Source organism: Apodemus sylvaticus, chromosome 2 (genome assembly GCF_947179515.1).
Source record: "Apodemus sylvaticus chromosome 2, mApoSyl1.1, whole genome shotgun sequence".
Lineage (NCBI taxonomy): Eukaryota > Metazoa > Chordata > Mammalia > Rodentia > Muridae > Apodemus > Apodemus sylvaticus.
In genome coordinates, this window is record NC_067473.1 from 183,262,483 (window position 1) to 183,277,570 (window position 15,088).

At 46.3% G+C, this 15,088-nt stretch overlaps 1 long non-coding RNA gene across 1 annotated transcript; it reads left to right on the forward strand.

Moving 5' to 3' along the window:
* The first annotated feature begins 825 nt into the window (after positions 1–825).
* LOC127677750 (uncharacterized) lies at positions 826–10,274 on the forward strand. The gene is made up of 3 exons (XR_007976529.1): positions 826–990; positions 5,319–5,396; positions 9,023–10,274. It is a non-coding gene; the product is annotated as an uncharacterized LOC127677750 (long non-coding RNA).
* The last annotated feature ends 4,814 nt before the right edge of the window (positions 10,275–15,088 follow it).

Below are 15,088 nucleotides of genomic sequence, written 5' to 3' on the forward strand. Positions count from 1 at the left end.
ATATGCCGAGATGTAGTATCAGAAGACACTGAGCAGCTGCTTCTCGGCTTCAGATGGCTGTTTAGACTGTTTCTGGTGCTTAGACATTCTCAAGTACCATAATAGACCTTTTTACCAACTATGTCATTCAGAAACTAGTACTTTCCCTCCAGCACTAGTTTGTAAACTCTGAGGACAGATGTGTGTGTCTCATCTCCCATGCAGTCCCCGGACAGGAAGTTATTTAAATGTCCGGAAGTTCACACTGACTAAATCACTTTATCTGCTAACAGGAAAGGAACAGGTTGTCCAGGCAATGAGAGGCTTTCAGGAGACTAAATCTTACAGTAAGAAATTATATATCATTCTGTGTATGCATGCATGTACGTGGGTACACATGCATGATGCATGTGTGTGCAGGGACATACAGAGCCCAACTCATTGGCCTGGGGGGATTCTAATTCCTTTAAATTAAAAAAAGAATACATTTTAATATATTTTTATTCTTTGAGATTTTATAATCCATACAGTATATTTTGATCGTACCCACTTTTTACGCTTCACCCTAACTCCTCCTAATTACAGCTCCAAAGCTTAGTTCTCTGTCTTTTAAAAAGAACCTGTTCCCTACTCTCTACTCTAGCGCCCGAGGTAGGCCTTTGTTTTATTTTGTCCGTTTCCTGCCACCACATGCTCCCACCCGCCTGCCCGCCCACCCGCTTTGCTTCCTCACCCCTGAATCGGGTGGATGTGGCCTCTTTCCTCCCTAGGGCGCCTGGGTTAGGCTTTCTGTGGTTTTCAGCTTCGATCCAGAAAGAGTCCTGGCTTTCCTTCGCTCCCAAGATGTCAACTTGGGGTTCACTGACTGCAGTCCCTGTTTCTACCCGTGCAGCGTCCAGCAAGCTGTCAGGAGGGGCAGCCTGTTACAGGAGGAGCTCGAGGACTATGGGTTACCATGGTTGCTCCAGAGGAGCAGAGGACCGTGGTTGTGGCGCGCAGAGCGAGCAGCTGGTGAGTCACCAGACCATGAAAGCCGAGCACAGAGGTCACGTGACTTAAGAGTAAAGGACTGGGTCTGGGCCTACGGATGAGCACTTGCCTAGCATGCAGAACCATGGGTCAATTCTCAGTACTTTGCATGCTTGCCCATATGCCTATGTGCATACACATATGCACATACACACACGTGCACATGCGCACATGTATACACACAAACATACAGGCATTTTATATATATTTATATATATATATATATAATAAATGCAAAAAAATTAAAATTCTTAGTTAGATGTTGACTCATGCCTGCCATCCCAGTGCTTAGGAGGTGGAGACTGGTGGGTCAAGTGATATAGTGAGTTCAAAGCCAGACTAGACTAAGGAAGAACCCCTGTCTCAAAAACCATTTCATTTTTCATAGATGTCTCTCAGTAGTCATATGTTCTGGCCTGTGAAAAACTAGCAATTCCTGAGCTATTTCCCAAAGTTTGCAGGTGAATTCATAAATATACCAAAACCCAATTGAATCCTGAAAAGAAATTGTTAATCTTTGGAGTGTTTTCCAGGTTAGTAGGCAGCCTCCTGAGGCGCAGAAAGTGAATGCGGGGAGTTGTTCAGGGCAAAAGGTGATTTAGCCCAAGCCTTTGCCCAAAGGCCGGAGAGGTAGTCGCTGTCTTCAGGATGTCCGCCGTCCTTACACAGACCTCGAACTCCAGCCTGCTCCAGCCTGGCTAACAATGGGGGTGGGACAGTGAGAGTCATGCTGCCTTGTTGTCACTCTCTGGAGGTCACGGGGACCCTCACTTTCCAGGGCCAGTCATACATGACTGTCCTACACCAGCAGTTCTGGGTTCAGCACCTGCGGTGTAGCAGATGTGGAGATTAACCGGTACCAGGTGTCATGCCCGACCCCGACCCCCCATATGATGTCACATCAGCGTGAATTCCATTGCTTTCTCTACAGGCTAAGAAAAGCCATTTTCCTGTGTCACACTATCCAGAGGTGACAAGCTGGCCAGCCTGTGCTGTGCTGCTGTTCCATTGCTGTAACATTGTAATCTTGGGACCCCCACCCCCACCCCAAGTTGTGTCCTGAACAAGTAATCGAGTTCAAAGAAGCATGCATGCAATTTTAGTCATCTTCAAACAACAGAGAGTTGCTCTCTGGGCAGCTGGCCACCCAGGCCATCTTTGAAAAGTCAGTCAGACAAATACTTGCTACATCTGATGAGAGGTTATGTGGCCCTAACAGAGGCTTCTAGATGTGCTATTTCAGCAAGTTTAAATCTGATGACATCAGAAGCCCTCTATTTCTTTCTAAACTGTCTAAAGTGTCCAGATAAATCCTGTCAGTAAGCTACCTGTCTTCAAGTTGAGTAATGAGCTGGGCAGTGGTGGTGCTCGCCTTTAATCCCAGCGCTTGGAAGGCAGAGGCAGGTGGATTTCTGAGTTCAAGGCCAGCCTGGTCTACAGAGTGAGTTCTAGGACAGCCAGGGAGAAACCCTGTCTCGAAACCAAAACCAAAAAAAAAAAAAAAAGTTGAGTAATGATTGAGGCTCAGAGCCCTTCACCTTAATTCCTTATCTACGAAACTTAATATTTCCTGGGGAAGCTTGTTGGTGGCTATGTCACTTGTTTTTACTTTTTTTCCCTTCACGGAGAGATAGCAAGCCCCGCAAGTTGCCGCATGTGCTCACCCTGGCTTCTTGGGAACCACTCTAGCCTTCCTGGCTGAAATGCTGGTGGCAGCTTCTCCTCCATCCTCCAGATACACACACACACAGACAGATACACATACACACAGACACACACAGACATACACATACACATAGACACACACACACAGAGACACACACACACAAAGACAGACACACACACATACACATACACACAGACACACATAGACATACACACATACACATATACACAGACACACACAGACACATACACACACACACATAGACACACACACACACACAGAGAAAGCTTGACATGTACAGTGTCCATTCCTTGAGTCTGATGTCCACTGCCCATAACTCAGAAATTCCAGTGTCCTAGACATAGAATTCTAAACCCCTCTGTTTTATAATTTCAAGGGAATTTTAAAATATCTTCATTAGGGATCTAAATAGTCATTAGCATTACTAATTCTGTGAGATGTAATTAGAAGTCACTACAGCTACCTCTACATATTTTTTTTTAATTTTTCTAGAGTCTGGATGGCAAAGTCAAAGCAGCTGTAGTTTATGCAGCAAGACCTTGGGTGAGTGGGTGGGTGAATAAGTGGGTGGGTAGGTAGGATGGATGGATAGATAGGTGGATAGGTGTATGTATGTATGGGTGGGTGGGTAGATAGCTAGTTCGGTGAGTAGATCAGTAGATAGGTGGATGGGTAGATGGATCGTTGGGTGGTGGATTGGTGGAGGGGTAGGTGGATGGTTGGGTAGGTAGGTGGGTGGGTGGGTGAATAGTTGGGTGGTGGATTGGTGGAGGGGTAGGTGGATGGATAGTTGGGTGGTGGATTGGTGGAGGGGTAGGTGGATGGTTGGGTAGATAGGTGGGTGGATGGATAGTTGGGTGGTGGATTGGTGGAGGGGTAGGTGGATGGTAGGGTAGGTAGGTGGTTGGGTGGATAGTTGGGTGGTGGATTGGTGGAGGGGTAGGTGAATGGCTGGGTAGGTAGGTGGGTGGGTAAATAGTTGGGTGGTGGATTGGTGGAGGGGTAGGTGGATGGATAGTTGGGTGGTGGATTGGTGGAGGGGTAGGTGGATGGTTGGGTAGATAGGTGGGTGGATGGATAGTTGGGTGGTGGATTGGTGGAGGGGTAGGTGGATGGTAGGGTAGGTAGGTGGTTGGGTGGATAGTTGGGTGGTGGATTGGTGGAGGGGTAGGTGAATGGCTGGGTAGGTAGGTGGGTGGGTAAATAGTTGGGTGGTGGATTGGTGGAGGGGTAGGTGGATGGATAGTTGGGTGGTGGATTGGTGGAGGGGTAGGTGGATGGTTGGGTAGATAGGTGGGTGGATGGATAGTTGGGTGGTGGATTGGTGGAAGGGTAGGTGGATGGTAGGGTAGGTAGGTGGGTGGGTGGATGGATAGTTGGGTGGTGGATTGGTGGAGGGGTAGGTGGATGGTTGGGTAAGTAGGTGGGTGGGTGGATGGATAGTCGGGTGGTGGATTGGTGGAGGGGTAGGTGGATGGTTGGGTGGGTAGGTGGGTGGGTGGATGGATAGTTGGGTGGTGGATTGGTGGAGGGGTAGGTGGATGGTTGGGTAGGTGGTTGGGTGGGTGGATAGTTGGGTGGTGGATTGGTGGAGGGGTAGGTGGATGGTTGGGTAGGTAGGTGGGTGGATGGATAGCCGGGTGGTGGATTGGTGGAGGGGTAGGTGGATGGTAGGGTAGGTAGGTGGGTGGGTGGATGGATAGTTGGGTGGTGGATTGGTGGAGGGGTAGGTGGATGGTTGGGTAGGTAGGTGGGTGGGTGGATAGTTGGGTGGTGGATTGGTGGAGGGGTAGGTGGATGGTTGGGTAGGTAGGTGGGTGGGTGGATAGTTGGGTGGATGGTTGGACAGATGGACAGGAAATACTTAGAGTTTTTGGTGAGAGGGGAATACCAGAAAGTTAGTGAAGGGAAAGCTTATTAGCACAGCAACCTTAGAGGTGACTGTATAATTTTCATAAAATTCTTTTTTTTTTTTTTTTGCTTTTGTTTTTGTTTCTCTGTGTAGCCCTGGCTGTCCTGGAACTCACTCTGTAGACCAGGCTGGCCTCGAACTCAGAAACCCACCTGCCTCTGCCTCCCAAGTGCTGGGATTAAAGGCATGCACCATCACTGCCTAGCAATTTTCATAAAATTCTTAATTTCAATATTTTTTTCAGGAGACAGAAATCAGGGCTCTGATTCTTAATATCTGGGCTCTTTAGAAAGAGGTATGTCAAAAAGCTACACACTAGTGGAGACAAGAGGAGGCGCATATGGTGAAGGCGAGCCAGGGCGCATATGGCCGTGGGTGCTGTGAGCACAGTGTGATTCTCCCATGATTCTCCAGGCCCCCACATCAAACCACAAGGGAGTTTTCAAATTACAGATGATGAAGGGCAGGCAGGTCCCCATCCGAACAGAAAAACTTTACTATGTCAAGCACCCGTGGCAAAAAGGAGATTTTAGTCAGTTCCCTCCTTCAACCATGTGGGCTGCTAGAATGGAACTCGGGTTACCAGGTTGACTTCTGTTTTGGGGTTTTCATTTTGGTTTTGGGTTTGGTTTGGTCTGGTTTGGTCTGGTTTGGTGGTGCTACTGGTGATATGGGGCTAAATCTAAACAATGCTATCCTCTTTTATACTAGAATATTAAGATCATCATGGACATAGAGTCTCTGGAAAAGAAGATTGAGGAATTATCTGAAACCAAGGAAAAACATCAAGTAAGCACATCCCAAACGCCCTCAGATATTAGAAGGTGTATGTATGCGACTTACAAACACCACAACTGCATTGTCATCTTGCTTCTGCAACTGAAGCCAAAGAGTATTTTAAATGATGCCTCTGTGTGTGTGTGTGTGTGTGTGTTGCGATGAGAGTCTGCATATGACAGTGGTGCTCACCAAGCCCAGAAGAGGGTGCCTTTGCAAAATGTAGACTGGAAATGTTAATGGCTATTGAGAAGCCTGCCCCTTTTGGTGAAATGCTCTTGACAATGTTGAATTTTGTTTTAAAGCCAAATCCCTAGCCCGGCGGTGGTGGCGCATGCCTATGATCCCAGCACTCTGGGAGGCAGAGGCAGGCAGATTTCTGAGTTTGAGGCCAGCCTGGTCTACAGAGTGAGTTCCAAGACAGCCAGGGCTACACAGAGAAACCCTGTCTTGAAAAAACCAAATCCAAAAATCCAAAAATCAAAAAAAAAAAAAAAAAAAAGAAAGCCGAATCCCAGTGGCTTTACCCAGTTGATTTTCCAGATGCAGTTACACATGTATGAGACCACTCTGCTTGCTAAAGATGCAAGCTTGCAAAAGGTAGGTCCTCTCCTGCTAGGATTGGGGGGCTCTGTCCAAAACCTCCCCAAAGGAAAAGGCGATTTGCATAACTTGACCCTATTCAAAGATTTGACGACATTAGCATAGTATAATGGTCCTTTATGCACAGTGGGGTGGAGAGGATTTGACTAGAGAATGCAGGTTATCCTGTGTTTGGACTAAGTCTGGCTAAACCCTGACTTCTGATAGAATTATCCATGTAGCTACAGCTGATGCTGTTCTGATTACAACAGTGCAAACCAGTGTGTATCCCTCCATCTTAGGGATAGGGAAGACTCTGTCCCCAGTGATTTGCCACCCTATTTGGCTAATTGATAGGTATAACAATAGACACTTGTCTTCACATCCTATAACCATGGCCATCTTAGTAACAAAGGTTGCTGACTTTGGAAACAGTGGCTACAGTGGCTTCTAGGGACCCAGGGAGAGCACAGTGTAAGTGAATTGACCTCTTGCAGTGGAAAGGGAATGAAGAGAGAGAGAGATTAGTATTCTCCACCTTCTCCTCACATAAGAAAGGTCAAAGGAGATGTTAACTCATGTCTGGGGCACTGAATACTAATGCTACCTTAGCCTCTGCATTGGGAGTGCCTCTGGCTCTGGTGATACTGTGACTATGCCCCCCGCAGTTACCCTGGGGTTTTGGTCTTTCTACTATTCTGTATCTCTAGACTGCTTTCATTGTACAGTGACAGGGATCTTAAAAGCTCACCCTGAGAAAGGTTCAGTGCTACACTGGGATCCCAGATACCCAGTATAGTCACTGGCAGGCTCTCGATGGGTTTAAACCCATGTCTGAGCAGTCTTCCCTATTGAATACCCATAACACTAATCTAGCTAAGACTACATAGTGAGACCCTATCTCAAGAATGAAAAGAAAGCAGAGACTGTATAGAACATGACAATTATAACTTCTGTTTGGACGATCAGTTTTAGGGTTTGACAATGGATTGGACAAATACAGAACATCAGAACCTTAGGCGCGGCCGCTTTGTGGTTCCCGCCCTCCTCGTGTGGCTTCTGTCTGAACGCTTACTCTGGACAAGGGTTCTCTGCCCTGGCTTGTCTGGAGCTCACTACGTAGACCAGGCTTCACCAGAACTCGGGGATTTCACCTGCCTCAGCCTTCTAAGTGCTGGGATTAAAGGCATGTGCCACCAGGCCCAAATTTCCCTGAATTTTAAACCACAGTGACTTGTTCAACTGCCCAATAGCGATTGGTAAAAAGAACCCCTAGTTAGGCACCTGTAATCTTTGTAAATTAATTGAGTTACACATATCCCTGTCTTGCTCCCAAATGAATGAGAGTCGGGCTGTGATTATTATTTAGTTTTGTACAGTCAGTCAGTGGAGGATTACCCCTAGTCTAATTCCCTAAGGGCCAGACTGGCTACTTCCCCAGATGTGCTCTCCCTACAAATACTTGCTGTTTGTGTCTTCCTGGGTTATTTCTGCCCCACCAGCCTGTCCTCAGGGTCCATTTTGCTTGGGCACAGGCTGGCAGCCCATCATATCTACTGAAGACCTCCTGTTCCCTCCATCTTCCTTCCCTTTCCTCCTTCCTCTTTGTCATCCCCACCTGTGACCCACAGCCAGGTGACTGAAACCCTGCCTACCTCTCTTCCCTCTAGTAATTGGCTGTACCCACCTTTATTTTTATTTATTTATTTATTATTATTATTATTATTATCATTACTATTATTATTATTTTGGTTTTTTGAGACAGGGTTTCTCTGTGTAGCCCTGGCTGTCCTGGAACTCACTCTGTAGACCAGGCTGGCCTAGAACTCAGAAATCCACCTGCCTCTGCCTCCCAAGTGCTGGGATTACAGGCGTGCGCCACCACCACCCGGCCTGTACTCACCTTTATTTAACCAATAGTTTTAAACAGGGGTGGAAGGGAGCAAGGTTTGCACAACAAAAGATGTTAGATGTGGGAATTCATTCTTTGTGGGGCAACCAGGTCTCAAGGTATATAATTTAGCATTTGAATGCATAGCAGCACCAAACCCAACTCCTAACAAGTCCTACTGTGGTTCCCACTCATGCTATAACAAGTATGACTTGCTGGCCCATTACTTTTATGCTATGAATCCACTCTTCCAGGATTTATGCATAGAAAAACTCAAGTCCAACTTTAATGGAACGCAAGAGCATTATAGAGGTTTGTTATAACCTCTCAGCTCACAGCGCGGGCTTGCTATCTGAGTTTTCTCCAGTCCAGTGTATACAGATTCGTGTGTTCATGTAGGTTCAGAATTTATGAGGAGATAAAAAGGAGTTACAGCACTTGCCACCCAAACTCATTGTGTGAGTAGAGAGACCCTCCATGTCCGCTCTGAGCCTCCACTCTAGGCCGCTGGTCCGCTGCTTACATGAAGGGCTTCCTCTGCCCGTGTCTTGCCTTCTGTCCCTTTTTCCACTTGTTGGGAAGTTTCCATGGACCCTTCTGCCTCTGTCAGGTGGGACTAATCCAACAAAACACCATGGGCTGGGTATCGTCTTCCCATGCTTCCACTGTTCTTGTCTCTCTACCATATGTGGCAGTTTTGTAGTTGGGCGAAGGAGTTATTTTGTCTTATAATTTAAAGGTTCAGTCACGGTCCTTTGTCTGTTGATTCTGGGCCATCTGTAGCAGAATGCCATGGTGACAGGATTGTGTGGTCCACTCCGTGGCTGAGGTTACTCTCCTCATGGTGGACTGGGCAGCAGAGGGTAGAGAAGAACGGGAGAGCAGGGGAGTGGTGGGAGAACGGGGGTGGGAGGACAGGGTAGGGAACATGGAGGGTGGGACTAGAGCGAGGTTGTAACCTTTGAAGGCATGTCTTCAATGAGCTGCTTCTCACTGGAGTTGGCCCTAGAGGTTTTGTAATGTCCCCAGATAGCACCAGAATCGACAGACAAAGCATTGGATGCATGAGCTATGGGGACATCACTGACGGTTTGGTGATAAGTGTCCTCAAACCTGTTGGAGTCACAGCTAATTCGGTCTGACAACAGTGTTTGTTTCTCTCAAGGAACAGGATCCACGTGCATGGCGATGACACAGCCTCTGAGGAGGAGAATTCTCTATACCACAAGGTCACTCTCACCCAGAATGCAGATGTGAGGACAGGAGCTGGAGGGAAAGTCCTACATAAACCAGCTGCACCCCCTGCCAGTGTAGACATGGCTCACTTGTAGGAGGGAGGGCTAGAGCTACAATGTATTTCCTGTGTAGACAGAGCTTACTCTTGTCAAATATCTGAACTTGCTGAAAACCACCCATGACATTTGGTAGATATTTCTTGATAGTTTTATGGGATTCAAGCTTAAATTCTCATAGCGTGGGTGGGGAATCATTTCTCAGCCAGACCCAAAAGTCACAGCAAGTCTGGAAGTATATTCTGTAAACTGGGGCTTTGGAAATCCTCAGACTGGTGATGGTCCGGTGTTGTGTCTGAGTCACTGCAGGACCCCCAGGAGCGCTCTAAAAACCTCTAAAACAAATGCAGAGAAACAAGAGTCTTTATTAAATCCAGTCAGACTCGGATTGCAAACCTTCCCACTGCACAGGACAGGAGTGCGACCCAGCGCCTAGAAGTCTTGGCGTTTTTTTTAAACAGCATAGACAGGGATTCTTTGAATTTTAGGGTGACAAGGATTTTACCAGGTGACAAGAGAAATCATCTTTCAAACACAATATCATTTGTTCAGGCAGCAAGCCAAAATCAAGAAGCTGGGAAGAGGAACTCTTCTAACCTAGGAAGTAACTTTATGGTGCTATCAGGAACTACTGTGTTTTTACAACTTGCCACCACTGCCTGTGACCCCTGATTACTCTTCTTTCATGGTCCAAATCTGCAGGACCCTTATCTCTCCAAGGATGTATAGTCTTCACTTTTTTCCCAAGGACAGGGGCCAGCTGTTCTGGTGCTCCTGGGGGGCAGTTGTTAAGGAGTGCCTCTAAGTAAATAGGATTTGATATTGGGTGCCTGACTGGTCCTCTCTGAATGGCCAGGGAGGAGAGGGAAGCATTTGCTGCAGGGAGGAGCAGGGCAGAGGGGAACTTCTGTGGGAGAGCGCAGAGTGCAGGCTGTCTGTGCACTTCATTGGCAGGGGCTGTCATGCATTAGCTACACTTTGATGTTACTCATGCAGACACTGTCATACCAGCTGAGCCCCGGCCCCGCCCTGGCCCCGCCCCGGCCCCTCCAGTGTTTTCTGTAACTCTCAAAGTAAATGCATTTTCCTGAAGTGAAGATACCCCGACAACATGAAATGTTTGTAATCCAATGATACTGGTTATCAGAACCTGGACAGAAACTAGCATTTTTAATGTGCAATAGTTGATCTGAAAGTCTAGATAAATTATTTCCTAAAGTCTGTGGTTTGTGTGATTTTGCTTTGTATTTTGACAGATGCGAGTCTTTACAACAGAGGAAGAAACAAAAGACTTCTTAGTGAGGAAAACTGTTATCAGCCTTACATTTTTGTTTCTTGTGTTTCCTGGCTTTACTCACAGTGTCTTAGGGAACTTTTTTGGTTTTTGTTTGTGTAACTTACTGATCTCTGATGGTTCCTTCAGTGATTGACATTGTATCAGAATGTCTCCTGTAGGCAGACAGCTGTGATCTAACTTTGAATGAGAGCCAACACTCCCACGAGGCCTTTGACCTAAGGCTGTCTAGATGGTGACGATCCTGTTTTGGAAATGCAGTCAACTTGCCAGACTGGAGGGAGCTGTGTGCAGTCTCCAGTCTGTGCTTGGTTCTCAGTACCCCGAGATTATAACGGTGCCGAGCCACCAGACTAGAAAGGCCCACACCTCTAAACCAGCTGACCAGCTGGCAAAATTCTGACCTTGAGCTGTTTCCTCGGTGAGGTGGGCAGCTCAAAGTGGAAGTGCCCTTGACTCTTTACAACAGCCTGCGTGTGTCTTGTCTCGTCCTTTATCTTCTGAAACACGCTTAGTGAGCGTAGTGGTTGGGAGACAAACACACTGGCTCTCAGTAGATGGACTGAGCACGCCTGTTTCTCCTACAGATTTACCTCCCTAATTTTTACATTGAAACCAGAGTAACAGTCTGTTCCCAGCATCCGCTTGCTAATGTTACTGTTTACAGGTGAGTTTTCTTAAAGGGTAAATGTCTGTCCCAATGCAGCCACTTTAGAGAGGGGATGGCGCCTTTCTAGGGCCTTGTGAGCCTGCTCAGAACCCTCTGGTGAGGACAGTGGCATCAATCCCTGACTGTGGTTTTCAGAAATAGAAATGATGATCGTTGTTAGGATGGTAATGATTTCAGAGCAATGGAACAGCAGCATAGCACAGGCTGACCAGCTTGCCATTTCTGGATACTGTGGCAAACACAGGAATATGGCTTTTCTTAATGGTGCCTGAAGAGAAAGCAATGGAATTGACGCTGACATGACCAAAGTTGGCACCTCATACATGTATTGTAACACCTCATATATGTGTATCATGACACCTCACATGTATTGTGACACATCGGTCTGACTAAGAATCTGTAGATGGTCGCACAAGCATTTACTGGATGGATCCATATATATCTGAGTGCTGCTAAGACTCACAAGAACTCTACTGTGAAAAGATAATGCTTTCTCAGAACCTCCCAGAAGTTGATCTTCTAGTTCTGGGTCAATCTTGACTCATAGACAGGTCCTTAGATAGGACAGTTGGGTTGTTTTCTGTGGATTGTTAATCTCAGTATCACAGGATTTCAGACATGATATTGACTGGACAGTTTCCTTCTCTTGTCTTTTTTTTTTTTTTTTTAAGATAATGGCCAGTGTCTGTCTCTTTGTCCCCCTCCCTCCCTTTCCCTCATGTGCATGCATGCACATACATACAGATGCATACATACATGCATATACACACACATGCATATGTGTACACATACACACATACGTGCACATGCATACATGCATGTACATACATACACATATGCACAGTTATGCATATATAGGTGCATACATGCACATACATAATGCACACTTACACACACATACATGCACACACACTTGATTTTCTTTTGCTGGACATTCTAGATGGTTAGAAAAGTCAAGCTAATATCTTCCTGTTTGCATTTCTCACATCAGAGTCAAACCTGCGGTGGTTGCATATATCATTGGGTGGACAAGAATCCAATGAAGTACAGAAATTATGACTCAGTGACTAATGTGCTTACTGAGGATCTAAGAGGGCAGAGACAGGAGCATTGTGGGAACTTGCTGGCCACAAGCATAAAGTGAGAGACACTGTCTCAAGAGATTTAGACAAAAGCAATAGAACAGGACACTGATGTCCTCCTCTGACTCCTGTATGTATTATGCATAGGCTCATATCATCCACCCTCCACCCCTGCACACTCACACACATACCACATACATGCACACATATATCATATACACAAATAAACAAATGAAATATTTAAACAGTAAAAATTGTCTATGCTTGTTTTCTTAGATTTGAAAAGGGAATTGGGAAGGTATCAGTAAGATTTGTTCTGGAAAATACCTTCACTTAGCATATGTAGAGTGACACGTACATATTGCTATAGGACAAGGAAAAGCAAATTCATCAGGAGCATCGGATAAGGAATTCTACCTAATAGAGCTTCCTGAATTACCCATAGCACACACTTGCTAGGCTATTTTTTAAAAGAGATGGTTGTGTTATTTTAAAACATTTTATAATACATTATTAATTTTTTAAATAAAATGTATATTTTTAGACACATGCACATGTGAGTGCAGTGCCTATAGAGACCAGAGAGAGGAACAAGAGAGAGGAACGAGAGAGAGAGAGAGAGAGAGAGAGAGAGAGAGAGAGAGAGAGAGAGAGAGAACTAAAATAATGGAGAGAGAGAACTAAAATAGTGGAGTGACCACTGTGGTATGGTGGTTTGACTGAAAATGGCCCCCATGGGCTCAAAGGGAGTGGCGCTTGCTATTGGGAGGTTGTTGGAGGAAGTGTGGCGCTTGCTATTGGGAGGTTGTTGGAGGAAGTGTGTCACTGCTGGTTGGCTCTGAGGTTTCAGAAGCTTATGTCAGACCCGGGAACTCTGGCATCCTGTTGCCCGTTGATTCAAACGTAGAACTCTCAGCTACTTCTCCACATGTCTGCCTGCACATGGCCATGCTTCCCGCCATGACGACAACAGACTAAACCTCTGAACTGTAAGCCAGCCCCATTTAAATTTTTTCTTTAAAACAGTTGCCTTGGCCACAGTGTCTCCACAGCAGACACAGGGTGTCCTAACTCAGACACAGGGTGACCATTATGAGAACAGAGCGGTAACCACAGGCAGTGACATAGACAAGAGTAAAGGCAGTGATTTCTTTAAAACGATTTCTTTCTATACATGTGTGAGCGAGGGTACTCAGGGGCCCTGGAGGCCAGAAGAGGCATCAGATCCCCTGGAACTGAACACATACAATAACAGCATAATTTAAACAAATATTCTGGGACCCTAGCATTGGGGAAAATATTTCTTGGGTTTTTGGATTTGGTTTTTTCAAGACAGGATTTCTCTGTATTTCCCTGGCTGTCCTGGAACTCACTCTATAGACCAGGCTGGCCTCGAACTCAGAAATCTGTCTGCCTCTGCCTCCCACAGTGCTGGGATTACAGGCATGCGCCACCACAGCCCAGCTCAGGGAAAATATTTTTTGACAATATTGGGATGGTTGCAGCCCCTGCACCCTGGACGCAGTTCAAAACAGAGAAAGACACATGGAGAACATACATGCAGTGATTCGACTGTGGGTTTTGACTGTGATCTAGAAAGAGTGAAATATATTTTGTGTGTGTGTGTGTGGAGGAGGGTCTTTGTTTAGACAGGTAGGAGTGTGTACTGAGGAGGAGGACAAACACCCACTCTCCCTTGTGTGAAACAACCTCCAGCAACAAAAGGAGATCTGAGTGCTTTCAGGAGTGCGGGCAGTCAACAGAATGATTTCTTTCGGAGGACTCTAAGAGGCCAGGGTGGCCTGTATGGTGTCCGGCATGGTGCCTGCATGTGCTGGCTCCAGCTCAGCTGCCTCTTCCTCACAGCTGCTGGGAACTGCAGGAATCAGGCAGAGGTCCTTGCCTCTTGAGAACTAAGAGGTAGCAAGGGACACAGACAAGGAACAAAAGGCTTGTAACTATCTAGCGACAGAAAGTGGTGAGTGATAAGAAGAAAATTAAATAGAAGGACAGAAAAATGGCACGGAGGAGACAGGGTGCTTCAGTTTGGAAAGGACAGCCGCAGGGGTGCGGCCTGCAGGGTCCTGAACCGCGGGAGAGCTGAGGGGCATGGGGTGCCATCTGGGGCCCATTCTCCACAGAAGTAACAGTAACAAAGAGCCTGGGTTTGTAAGGACTTTTCATGTTTGAGAAGCAGCTAGGCCCTGGCATTGCAGGGGGCAGGGTGGGCTGGGCAGGGAGAGGAGCTGACTCAGGTAAGAGGACTGGGAGTCAGGTCACCTGCAGCTCTGTAGCCTGCGTTTGGGTTGTGATTCATTCTGAGTGTTGTGGGAAGCTGTTTATGAGCAGACGTGACCACTGCACTGTAAAGATCCTCTGGGTGAAGAGCTGTCCCTAGGGAGCAGGAGCAAGAGCGAAAGCGTTGGGACCAGAGGGAAGAATATTTCAGCCACAAATCACTTTCTGGAGAGCTTCATGAGTCAATTTAATTAATCTCAATCCAGTTTTGGATAAATGAAGTTTCTTTTGAACTTCATTTTGGATAAAATGAAGTTATTAGAGTGTGCAGCATAATACTTATTTTTGTCACAGTTATATGTGTATATATGTGATAGTGTTGAAATATAAAATGTTTACCAGATCAGGGTCCCAACAGATTTACAGGGTTGAGTTGGAGAATGGTGTATGATTCTCCACTGACTCACGGAGAGTGACATTGATAGCTGTGGTGTGTATGTGTGTGTGTGTGTGTGTGTATGTGTGTGTGTGTGTGTGTGAAGCAGGTACCCTCAAATGAGAGGTACCTCTCATTTGCATGTTTCCTCTACCTAGCATTTGCAGGTTTCCTCTGCAAACCAGACAGCACTAAGAGATGCAGAAGTGGGTGTGTTAG